The following is a 10866-nucleotide window of genomic DNA, read 5'->3' on the forward strand; positions in this document are numbered from 1 at the left end:
CGCCTGTCCGGTGATCAGGAGGTCGTAGGTTCAAATCCTGCTCGAGTATGTACGCCCATGATTTTTTTTTTTTATCATGGCTACTACTAAAACACTGATCAATTCAGTGCTTATTTACGTCGATGTAGGGCAATTTGTCAATCAGTTGCAATGAAAACATCTCGACGGAAGAGAATCATGAATTTGAATAAGAATCATTTTGCTAGTACTATTCGCTGACAAATTGTAGATTTATGCCTAAACTATACTTATTTAGACAGTATTGTTGACATGACATAATATAATATGTTTAATTTGGTCATGACGTTACTTCACTGTCAGGCTGTGCTACAAGATAATCCTTTCATCAAAAATATACAGGAGTCAAAAGGGGCCTGAGCTTTCGATCCTAGCAGAATCTTCGTCAGAGGCAAAATGACAAACATGCAGGGAAAGCAATCACATATAAGGACTTTACACAACAAGAACAGACAGGGACAAGCTGGGTACACAGAACAAAGAAACAAAGGAGAGGGAGGTCATGGGCAAGGAGCCCAACAGGTAAAAGGAGGGGGATTAAAGCAGGAGGGTGGACAGACAATAGGCAGAGGAGAGGGGACAGACAAAAGGCAGAGGGGGTCAGTGATGATCATGAGGATCAAGGAGGCAACCAAAGAAGGAAAAGGATGAATAGGGAGGCAACATCAAAGAAGATAGGGAACACCAGAGGGATAAAGAAAGGGAAAGAGTGAAAAAAAGCAACAGCAAAAGGAAGGGAGGGGGGGGAGGGGCTGAGCAAACAGTGAGCCCTGAAAGGTGTACCAGGAGGAGGCAACAAGGGGAAGAAATCAAACATATCAAAGTGTATGCAAGGCAAGATAAGCACAAGTATGTGTAAACAAACAAAACCGGGTGTGTGTGTGTGTGTGTGTGTGTGTATAGGTAGAAAAGGCTGTATAAAAGAGACTCGGACTAGAGGAAGGAATCAATTGGGGAAAAAAGGGTCTGCAAATGGAAAAAGGCACAAAGAAAGAACAAAATGAAATTGAAAAATGAAAAATGAAAAAGCGAATAATAATGATAATAATAATAATTTAAAAAAATATATATATATATATATATGTATATATATATATATATATTTTTTAGAGATATAAGAGGTGGTTAGTCATTTCCCTCCTGGATGTTGAGGCCATGGGGTTGGATGGTGTGAAGTCGTCTCATCCAGAGCTTCTCTCTGCTGGTTCTGACTGTGTCTGGACGAGTGCCTAAAGATTCAATGCCCTGTAGAGTCATATCAGTGATGGAATGATCGGGTAGATTGAAATGGTGGCCCACTGGAGTGTCGAGCTTGGCTGTGTTGACAGTAGATCTATGTCCGTAGAAGCGTCTTTTGAGTGTTGTCTTGGTTTCCCCAACATACTGGATTCTACAAATTCTGCAAGTGATGAGATACACGACATTAGTGGTGGTACAAGTGATGTTTCCCTTTGTGTGGTGAGAGAGGCCGGTAGAGTTGCTGGTGAAAGAGTCACTCTCATGGATGTGTATGCTACAAATGATGCACCTGCTGGCTGAACATTTGAATGTGCCATGCTGTAAAGGAGAATTGTCAGTGAGGGAGGGTACTTCAGCACGGACGATGAGATCCTTGAGGTTGTGGGGGCGCCGGTACGCCAGGATGGGAGTATCTGGGACGGCCTGGGAGAGACGATCAGAGGTGTGAAGGATATGGTGATTATCACGAAGGATATTGTGGAGAGAGGGTAGATTGGGATGGAAAGTGGTCACGAGTGGTATTCTGTCAGTGGTGTCCTGCTTGTTGGTTTTCGGTTTGAGAACTTCAGATCTGGGGAAAGAACGAACTTTGTTGATGGCTTGTTGAACTCTCCTGGTACCGTAGCCCCTGGCTGCGAGATGTCTCTTCAGGTTCCTGGCATGGAAAGAAAACTCAGAATCCTCAGAGCAGATACGGCGAAGTCTGAGGGCTCGACTGTAAGGGATACTGGTTTTGCAGTGGCGGGGATGGCAACTGGCTGAGTGAAGGTACTGATGGGTGTCTGTGGGTTTAGTGTAGAGAGTGGTGGTGACATGGTTAGACTCCTTTCTAACGGTGACATCGCTTCTACGGACATAGATCTACTGTCAACACAGCCAAGCTCGACACTCCAGTGGGCCACCATTTCAATCTACCCGATCATTCCATCACTGATATGACTCTACAGGGCATTGAATCTTTAGGCACTCGTCCAGACACAGTCAGAACCAGCAGAGAGAAGCTCTGGATGAGACGACTTCACACCATCCAACCCCATGGCCTCAACATCCAGGAGGGAAATGACTAACCACCTCTTATATCTCTAAAATATATATATATATATATATATATATATATATATATATATTATATATATATATATATTTTTTTTTTAATTATTATTATTACCATTATTATTCGCTTTTTCATTTTTCATTTTTCAATTTCATTTTGTTCTTTCTTTGTGCCTTTTTCCATTTGCAGACCCTTTTTTCCCCAATTGATTCCTTCCTCTAGTCCGAGTCTCTTTTATACAGCCTTTTCTACCTACACACACACACACACACACACACCCGGTTTTGTTTGTTTACACATACTTGTGCTTATCTTGCCTTGCCTGCTTTTTGTGTACTTATAATGTATACAGTTTTCTCTCCCCCAGTTTTTCATATGTGCTTTATTTTATTTCTTTTATCAATATTCTTTTCATTACTGTTATTTCATTGTCATTATTATTACTGTGTGTGTATATGTATACACTTTGATATGTTTGATTTCTTCCCCTTGTTGCCTCCTCCTGGTACACCTTTCAGGGCTCACTGTTTGCTCAGCCCCTCCCCCCCTCCCTTCCTTTTGCTGTTGCTTTTTTCACTCTTTCCCTTTCTTTATCCCTCTGGTGTTCCCTATCTTCTTTGATGTTGCCTCCCTATTCATCCTTTTCCTTCTTTGGTTGCCTCCTTGATCCTCATGATCATCACTGACCCCCTCTGCCTTTTGTCTGTCCCCTCTCCTCTGCCTATTGTCTGTCCACCCTCCTGCTTTAATCCCCCTCCTTTTACCTGTTGGGCTCCTTGCCCATGACCTCCCTCTCCTTTGTTTCTTTGTTCTGTGTACCCAGCTTGTCCCTGTCTGTTTTTGTTGTGTAAAGTCCTTATATGTGATTGCTTTCCCTGCATGTTTGTCATTTTGCCTCTGACGAAGATTCTGCTAGGATCGAAAGCTCAGGCCCCTTTTGACTCCATTTTACTCCATTGGCTCGCCCTTATTGGATAAGCAGTTTTCAGCAGCTTTTTTTGCTACAAAAATATACAAATACAATGAGGCACACACATATATACATACAATCATATATATATATATATGTGCATATGTATATATATATGTATATGTATATATATATATATATATATATATATATATATATAAAGGCTTATCTGGCTCCAGGTGGACAGTCATACGAAAATACATGTACTGCATACCCGAAATATTTTATTCCCATATCTTGGGCAGTCTTCATTGTGGAGTTTGTGTCTGCAGCGGAAACATGTCACTGTTGAACAAAGCTCTGGTGAGACCACACTTGAAATAACATAATCATGCTATTTGGAAACCTCATGATGCTCATAATGATCAAAAGAGGTCATAATGCCGTAGGAGATTGCAACCTTGGTCCACGCTGTTCTTCGCTAATGTAATCAACCCGATACAATTTGTACACGTTCTCTTTGCTGAAAAAAAAAAAACAAACCTTGGACGCAAGGGACGCACATGGTTAGCATCCCTTTTCTCCTATATGCTAATTTTAGTGGAACCATTCCTATAAGGCAAGGAGATAGTCTAAGATCATTGCTCTTATAAAGCCAGGGAAGCTGCTGAAGACCCTGCTAATTACAGACCTATATCGTTGTGTACAACTTTAAAGCCGTTTTGAACGACTCCTACTTGCCAGGCTCTCTCCTTTGGTAGAACCTACCCTGCCGAAAAAGCAGGCAGATTTCAGACCATGCAGGAGCTCCGCCGACCAAGTTCTAGCCCTGACCACTAGCATGGCTGGCTTCTAACTATATAGGCTTGGAAACTTGTCTTGCGCTCATAGACCTTTCATCAGCATATAAACATATAACATGGTGTTGAGACGTACGTGTCTCTCCTAAAACTGTCCAAGATCCTAAATTGTCATAATAACTTCGTGATGCTTGTCTTTGGTCCTCAGCAATCGAAACTTCAGGGTCAGTCTGAGTAACCAGACCAGCTCTGTTAGGACTCTCCATGACTGTTCCCCAGGGTTCTCTGTTGGCTCCACTGTTTTTCAACATGTATACATGTATGTGAGTGACATGCCCATCACTGCATCCAGGAAATTTGCTTATGCAGATGACCTCGCCCTTACATCTCAGGGATTGGTCCTTGGATGACATCAACCAAATCCTTACCCAAGATATGAAGACAATGGAGGAGTATCATACGTTCTGGAGACTTTGCCCCAACCCTTCAAAGACTCCCGTTACTGCCTTCCATCTTAGTAACCATCTTGCCAATGCTTACCTGCAGCGTGGCAAGTCTGAGGAGTGTCCCAAGTACCTCGAAGTTACATTGGATCTCACTCTCACGTACCTCGACTACCTAAGAATTGCAGACAAGTTGAAATGACGGGTCAACATCATCAGGAAACTCGCAAGCAACAATTGGGGTTCAAAAGCCAGTATTCTCCATACTGCAACGCTGGCCTTCTTCTACTCAACTGCAGAGTACTGCTCATCTTCATGGGCCAACAGCCGTCGCTTGAAACGAGTTGACACGGTCCTGAACTCGACAATGCAAGTATTCTCAGGAAGGAAAGGATGGCAAGGGTTGCCAGTATCATTAATGCGTCTGCATGACCTTCGAATCTACGATGACCTTAACAACCTGCCATCAATGCGCCTGAAATCCCTCAAGCCAGTCTGGATGTCCTTTCCATCACTGGAACATTTTGACTCTAAAAGAGAATGGCGCAGTTGCTGTTCTGATGCTGTCTCCAACACAACTCAAGTTACGCGCAGCATCATCACTGACCCGACAGCAAAGCCAGAGGGCTTCAACCTCCGTTGGAAATAGTGGTTCACCCTAAACCACATCCGAGCCCTCCATGCAAGGACAAACGCTGCGTCATATCGTGGAGGACTGGCACCTGCGGAAGTTCCCAGGAGGGCTTGAAGAATTTGCTCAAGCAAGTGATGCCGCCCTAAACTGATCCGCAGCTTAGATATTAAGCTATAAGGCTATAAACCCGTCCATCCCATTTTACTGCATCATACGACAGAAGAGGTATACAACTTAGACCTAGCACTTTTTGTGTCACCCTTGCCGTGGCGACAGTGACCAAAAACCCAAACGGTCCTTCTCAGGGCCAACACACCCGGAATTTCGGGAAATCCATACGTATCCTCCAGTAGAATGTGGAGGGTATGTCTCTAACAAAGAATGACTACATTTCTTGAATTGTTAATGATCTTGATGTTCATATTCTTCTCTCTCCAAGAGACGCATATCGCAGACACGTCCTGTGCTTCCAAGGTTAGCGCTTTTGGCTTCAAGCTTGTTGCCTATGTTGGCCGTGAAAAATATGGCATTGCTACCTACCCTAGCTATGGTCTGGATGATTTTTATCTGTCCTTCAGGCAACGGCGTAGCCAGGATTTCATCTTAGGGGGGGCGGTTAGTCTGCGAGGGAGCGAAGCGACCGAGCCCGAGCGAGCGGAGCGAGCGAGGGGGGGGGGGGAGGGTGTGGGAGGGGGGTGTCCCCGCTCCCACGGTAAGAACTTTTTTGCATTTGGATGTTGTAAATGGTGCAATTTGATGCATGTTTTTGCGCGTTTTGTCGACGTGAAACAGTCCCACTTGTTTATGGTAGCAGTTTATTTTGATGTAGATTATTATTGAACAATTTGCCTATAAAAGGGTATAATTTAGATACACTTCTTGTATTAATTCTTTTCACTGAATATCATGAACGCGACTGAACCCGAGCGAGCGGAGCGAGCGAGGGGGGAGGGGAGGGTGTGGGAGGGGGGTGTCCCCCCTCCCACGATAAGAACTTTTTGCATTTTGATGTTGCAAATGGTGCAATTTGATGCATGTTTTTGCGCGTTTTATCGACGTGAAACAGTCCCACTTGTTTAAGATAGCAGTATATTTTAGTGTAGATTATTATTGAACAATTTGCCTATAAAATGGTATAATTCAAATATTCTTTTCACTGAATATCATGAACGCGACTGAACCCGAGCGAGCGGAGCGAGCGAGGGGGTAGGGGAGGGTGCGGGAGGGGGGTTTCCCCCCTCCCACGGTGAGAACTTTTTACATTTTGATTTTGCAAATGGTGCAATTTGATGCATGTATTTGCGTGTTTTAACGACGTGAAACAGTCCCACTTGTTTAAGATTGCAGTATATTTTAGAGTAGATTATCATTGAACAATTTGCCTTTAAAATGGTATAATTCCAATACATTTCTTGTATTAATTCTTTTCACTGAATATCATGAACGCGACTGAACCCGAGCGAGCGGAGCGAGCGAGGGGGTAGGGGAGGGTGTGGGAGGGGGGTTTCCCCCCTCCCACGGTGAGAACTTTTTACATTTTGATTTTGCAAATGGTGCAATTTGATGCATGTATTTGCGTGTTTTAACGACGTGAAACAGTCCCGCTTGTTTAAGATTGCAGTATATCTTAGAGTAGATTATCATTGAACAATTTGCCTATAAAATGGTATAATTCCAATACACTTCTTGTATTAATTCTTTTCACTGAATATCATGAACGCGACTGAACCCGAGCGAGCGGAGCGAGCGAGGGGGTAGGGGAGGGTGTGGGAGGGGGGTTTTCCCCCTCCCACGGTGAGAACTTTTTACATTTTGATTTTGCAAATGGTGCGATTTGATGCATGTTTTAACGACGTGAAACAGTCCCACTTGTTTAAGATTGCAGTATATTTTATATCATGAACGCGATTGAACCCGAGCGAGCGGAGCGAGCGAGGGGGGAGGGGAGGGTGTGGGAGGGGGGTGTCCCCCCTCCCACGATAAGAACTTTTTGCATTTTGATGTTGCAAATGGTGCAATTTGATGCATGTTTTTGCGCGTTTTATCGACGTGAAACAGTCCCACTTGTTTAAGATAGCAGTATATTTTAGTGTAGATTATTATTGAACAATTTGCCTATAAAATGGTATAATTCAAATATTCTTTTCACTGAATATCATGAACGCGACTGAACCCGAGCGAGCGGAGCGAGCGAGGGGGTAGGGGAGGGTGCGGGAGGGGGGTTTCCCCCCTCCCACGGTGAGAACTTTTTACATTTTGATTTTGCAAATGGTGCAATTTGATGCATGTATTTGCGTGTTTTAACGACGTGAAACAGTCCCACTTGTTTAAGATTGCAGTATATTTTAGAGTAGATTATCATTGAACAATTTGCCTTTAAAATGGTATAATTCCAATACACTTCTTGTATTAATTCTTTTCACTGAATATCATGAACGCGACTGAACCCGAGCGAGCGGAGCGAGCGAGGGGGTAGGGGAGGGTGTGGGAGGGGGGTTTCCCCCCTCCCACGGTGAGAACTTTTTACATTTTGATTTTGCAAATGGTGCAATTTGATGCATGTATTTGCGTGTTTTAACGACGTGAAACAGTCCCGCTTGTTTAAGATTGCAGTATATCTTAGAGTAGATTATCATTGAACAATTTGCCTATAAAATGGTATAATTCCAATACACTTCTTGTATTAATTCTTTTCACTGAATATCATGAACGCGACTGAACCCGAGCGAGCGGAGCGAGCGAGGGGGTAGGGGAGGGTGTGGGAGGGGGGTTTTCCCCCTCCCACGGTGAGAACTTTTTACATTTTGATTTTGCAAATGGTGCGATTTGATGCATGTTTTAACGACGTGAAACAGTCCCACTTGTTTAAGATTGCAGTATATTTTATATCATGAACGCGATTGAACCCGAGCGAGCGGAGCGAGCGAGGGGGGAGGGGAGGGTGTGGGAGGGGGGTGTCCCCCCTCCAACGATAAGAACTTTTTGCATTTTGATGTTGCAAATGGTGCAATTTGATGCACGTTTTTGCGCGTTTTATTGACGTGAAACAGTCCCTCTTGTTTAAGGTAGCAGTATATTTTAGTGTAGATTATTATTGAACAATTTGCCTATAAAATGGTATAATTCAAATACACTTCTTGTATTAATTCTTTTCACTGAATATCATGAACGCGACTGAACCCGAGCGAGCGGAGCGAGCGGAGCGAGTGAGGGGGTAGGGGAGGGTGAGAACTTTTTACATTTTGATTTTGCAAATGGTGCAATTTGATGCATGTATTTGCGTGTTTTAACGACGTGAAATAGTCCCACTTGTTTAAGATTGCAGTATATTTTGATGTAGATTATTATTGAACAATTTGCCTATAAAATGGTATAATTCCAATACACTTCTTGTATTAATTCTTTTCACTGAATATCATGAACGCGACTGAACCCGAGCGAGCGGAGCGAGCGGAGCGAGTGAGGGGGTAGGGGAGGGTGAGAACTTTTTACATTTTGGTTTTGCAAATGGTGCAATTTGATGCATGTTTTTGCGTGTAACGACGTGAAACAGTCCCACTTGTTTTAGATTGCAGTATATTTTAGTGTAGATTATTATTGAACAATTTGCCTATAAAATGGTATAATTCCAATACACTCATACAATTCTTGTATTAATTCTTTTCACTGAATATCATGAACGCGACTGAACCCGAGCGAGCGGAGCCAACGAGGGGGGAGGGGAGGGTGTGGGAGGGGGGTGTCCCCCCTCCCACGGTAAGAGCTTTTTGCATTTTGATTTTGCAAATGGTGCAATTTGATGCATGTTTTTGCGCGTTTTATCGACGTGAAACAGTCCCACTTGTTTAGGTAGCAGTATATTTTAGTGTAGATTATTATTGAACAATTTGCCTATAAAATGGTATAATTTAGATACACTTCTTGTATTAATTCTTTTCACTGTATATCACGAACTCGACTGAACCCGAGCGAGCTGAGCGAGCGAGGGGGTAGGGGAGGGTGTGGGAGGGGGTGTCCCCCCTCCTACGGTGAGAACTTTTTACATTTTGATGTTGCAAATGGTGCAATTTGATGCATGTTTTTGCGTGTTTTAACGAGTTGAAACAGTCCCACTTGTTTAAGGTTGCCGTATATTTTATTGTAGATTATTATTGAACAATTTGCCTATAAAACAGTATAATTCAAACACACTAGTCTTCTTGTATTAATTCTTACACTGAATATCATGAACGCTGTCTGTTCAGCAATCAAACAGAAAAAGCATGCACACGAGGGTGTAGATAGGGGCATATCCCCTCCCACACGAAGGTGATTTTGCGTTTTCAGACCTGAAATTCAGCGATCTGGTGCAAATTTTTGGTGCAACACTTTTTCATCGAAGTGTTAAAATCACGGAATTTAGCTCTTATTCCGAATGTGCACCATCTGTGCGTATGTATAAAGTCTAGTGAGGTAGAACTTAGGGGAAGGGGGATTCCCCCTCCCGCTCGCGGAGCTTTTGCGTTTTTAGAATTGAAATAAAGCGATCTTGGTATAGCCACAGTCTACTTCTTTGCATGGCGGGGGGGGGGGGGGGGGGGGAACAGGAAGAAGGCGTTGGCGAGTGTTATCTCCACTCTTCCCTTCCGATGGAGCTTGTATCTTTTTAAGGCTGAAATTGAGATATCTCGTATACGCATAATAAGCATATTTGATGGAATCAACATTTGGGTAATCAAAAAAAAAAAAAATGATGGGGGGCTGAGGGAGGAAAGGGTCGATTAAAAGGGGAAATTCCCCTTATACATGAGGGAACCTTCAGTTTTCGGAATATTAGTGAAAAGTCTTGTGCACTCAGAATTATTCAGAATTTTTTTAATCTAAAAAGTGTACTTAGCTAGGGAAAGCGGCAAAGAGGGGGAGGGTTTGGGAGGGGGTATCCCCCTCCCAAGCACGAGAGATTTTGCATATTTTGAATTGAAATTCAACGATCTGGTGCACACTTTGAGTGAAATATTCAAAAAAATATATCTTATTTGATGAAAGGTTGCAAAGGAGACCCGCTTCATGTGCATGCATACAGTATACACGCATTTTTTTTTCCGCCTCCCAACTCCTCGGTCCAAATCTTAGGGGGGGCGACCTCCCCCATCGCCCCCCCCCCTGGCTACGCCAGTGCCTTCAGGAGTCTAGCTTTGGATGTATTTGTCGCATCTATCAGGGTTGTGACATCACCGTCACTAAGATGTACAAATCCCCTGGGGCCACATCGCCTGTCCCACCACTACAAATCTTCCTCCACTCAGAGGTACACGCAGGAGATTTCAACAGTCACCACTCTTCCTGGGGCTATTCTACCTTCGACGTCAATGGCGAAAACTTCTGGATGAATATGCGTCTCTCAACGATCGCTTCCTCCTTAACGATTCCAAGCAACCTGATACTTTCCAATCTAGCAGATGGACACGAAAATATAATCCAGACCTTTGCTTCACCTTCACTTCAAGATTAGCAATTGCCTCCCATTTCTCGCGTCCCGTAAGATTGTACTTCATTTCCCTCACGGCCAGCGTCGCCTAGCACCGATCCACATTGGGCTGTAGATTCTAGTCTTGCTTTTAAATCAAGCCCAAGCAACGATGGAATTTCAGAAAAGCTGATGAGGAAGGTTATATGCAAGAGGTGGAAGAATCTATTGCTAATCTCTCTGCAGTTTCAAAGAACTAGAAGTCCTTCTGCAGCATCCTGAGACAAGCGGCAAGGAAACACATTCCTCGAGGTTTACGGAA

This window comes from Diadema setosum, chromosome 9 (genome assembly GCF_964275005.1).
Source record: "Diadema setosum chromosome 9, eeDiaSeto1, whole genome shotgun sequence".
In the NCBI taxonomy this organism is placed as follows: domain Eukaryota; kingdom Metazoa; phylum Echinodermata; class Echinoidea; order Diadematoida; family Diadematidae; genus Diadema; species Diadema setosum.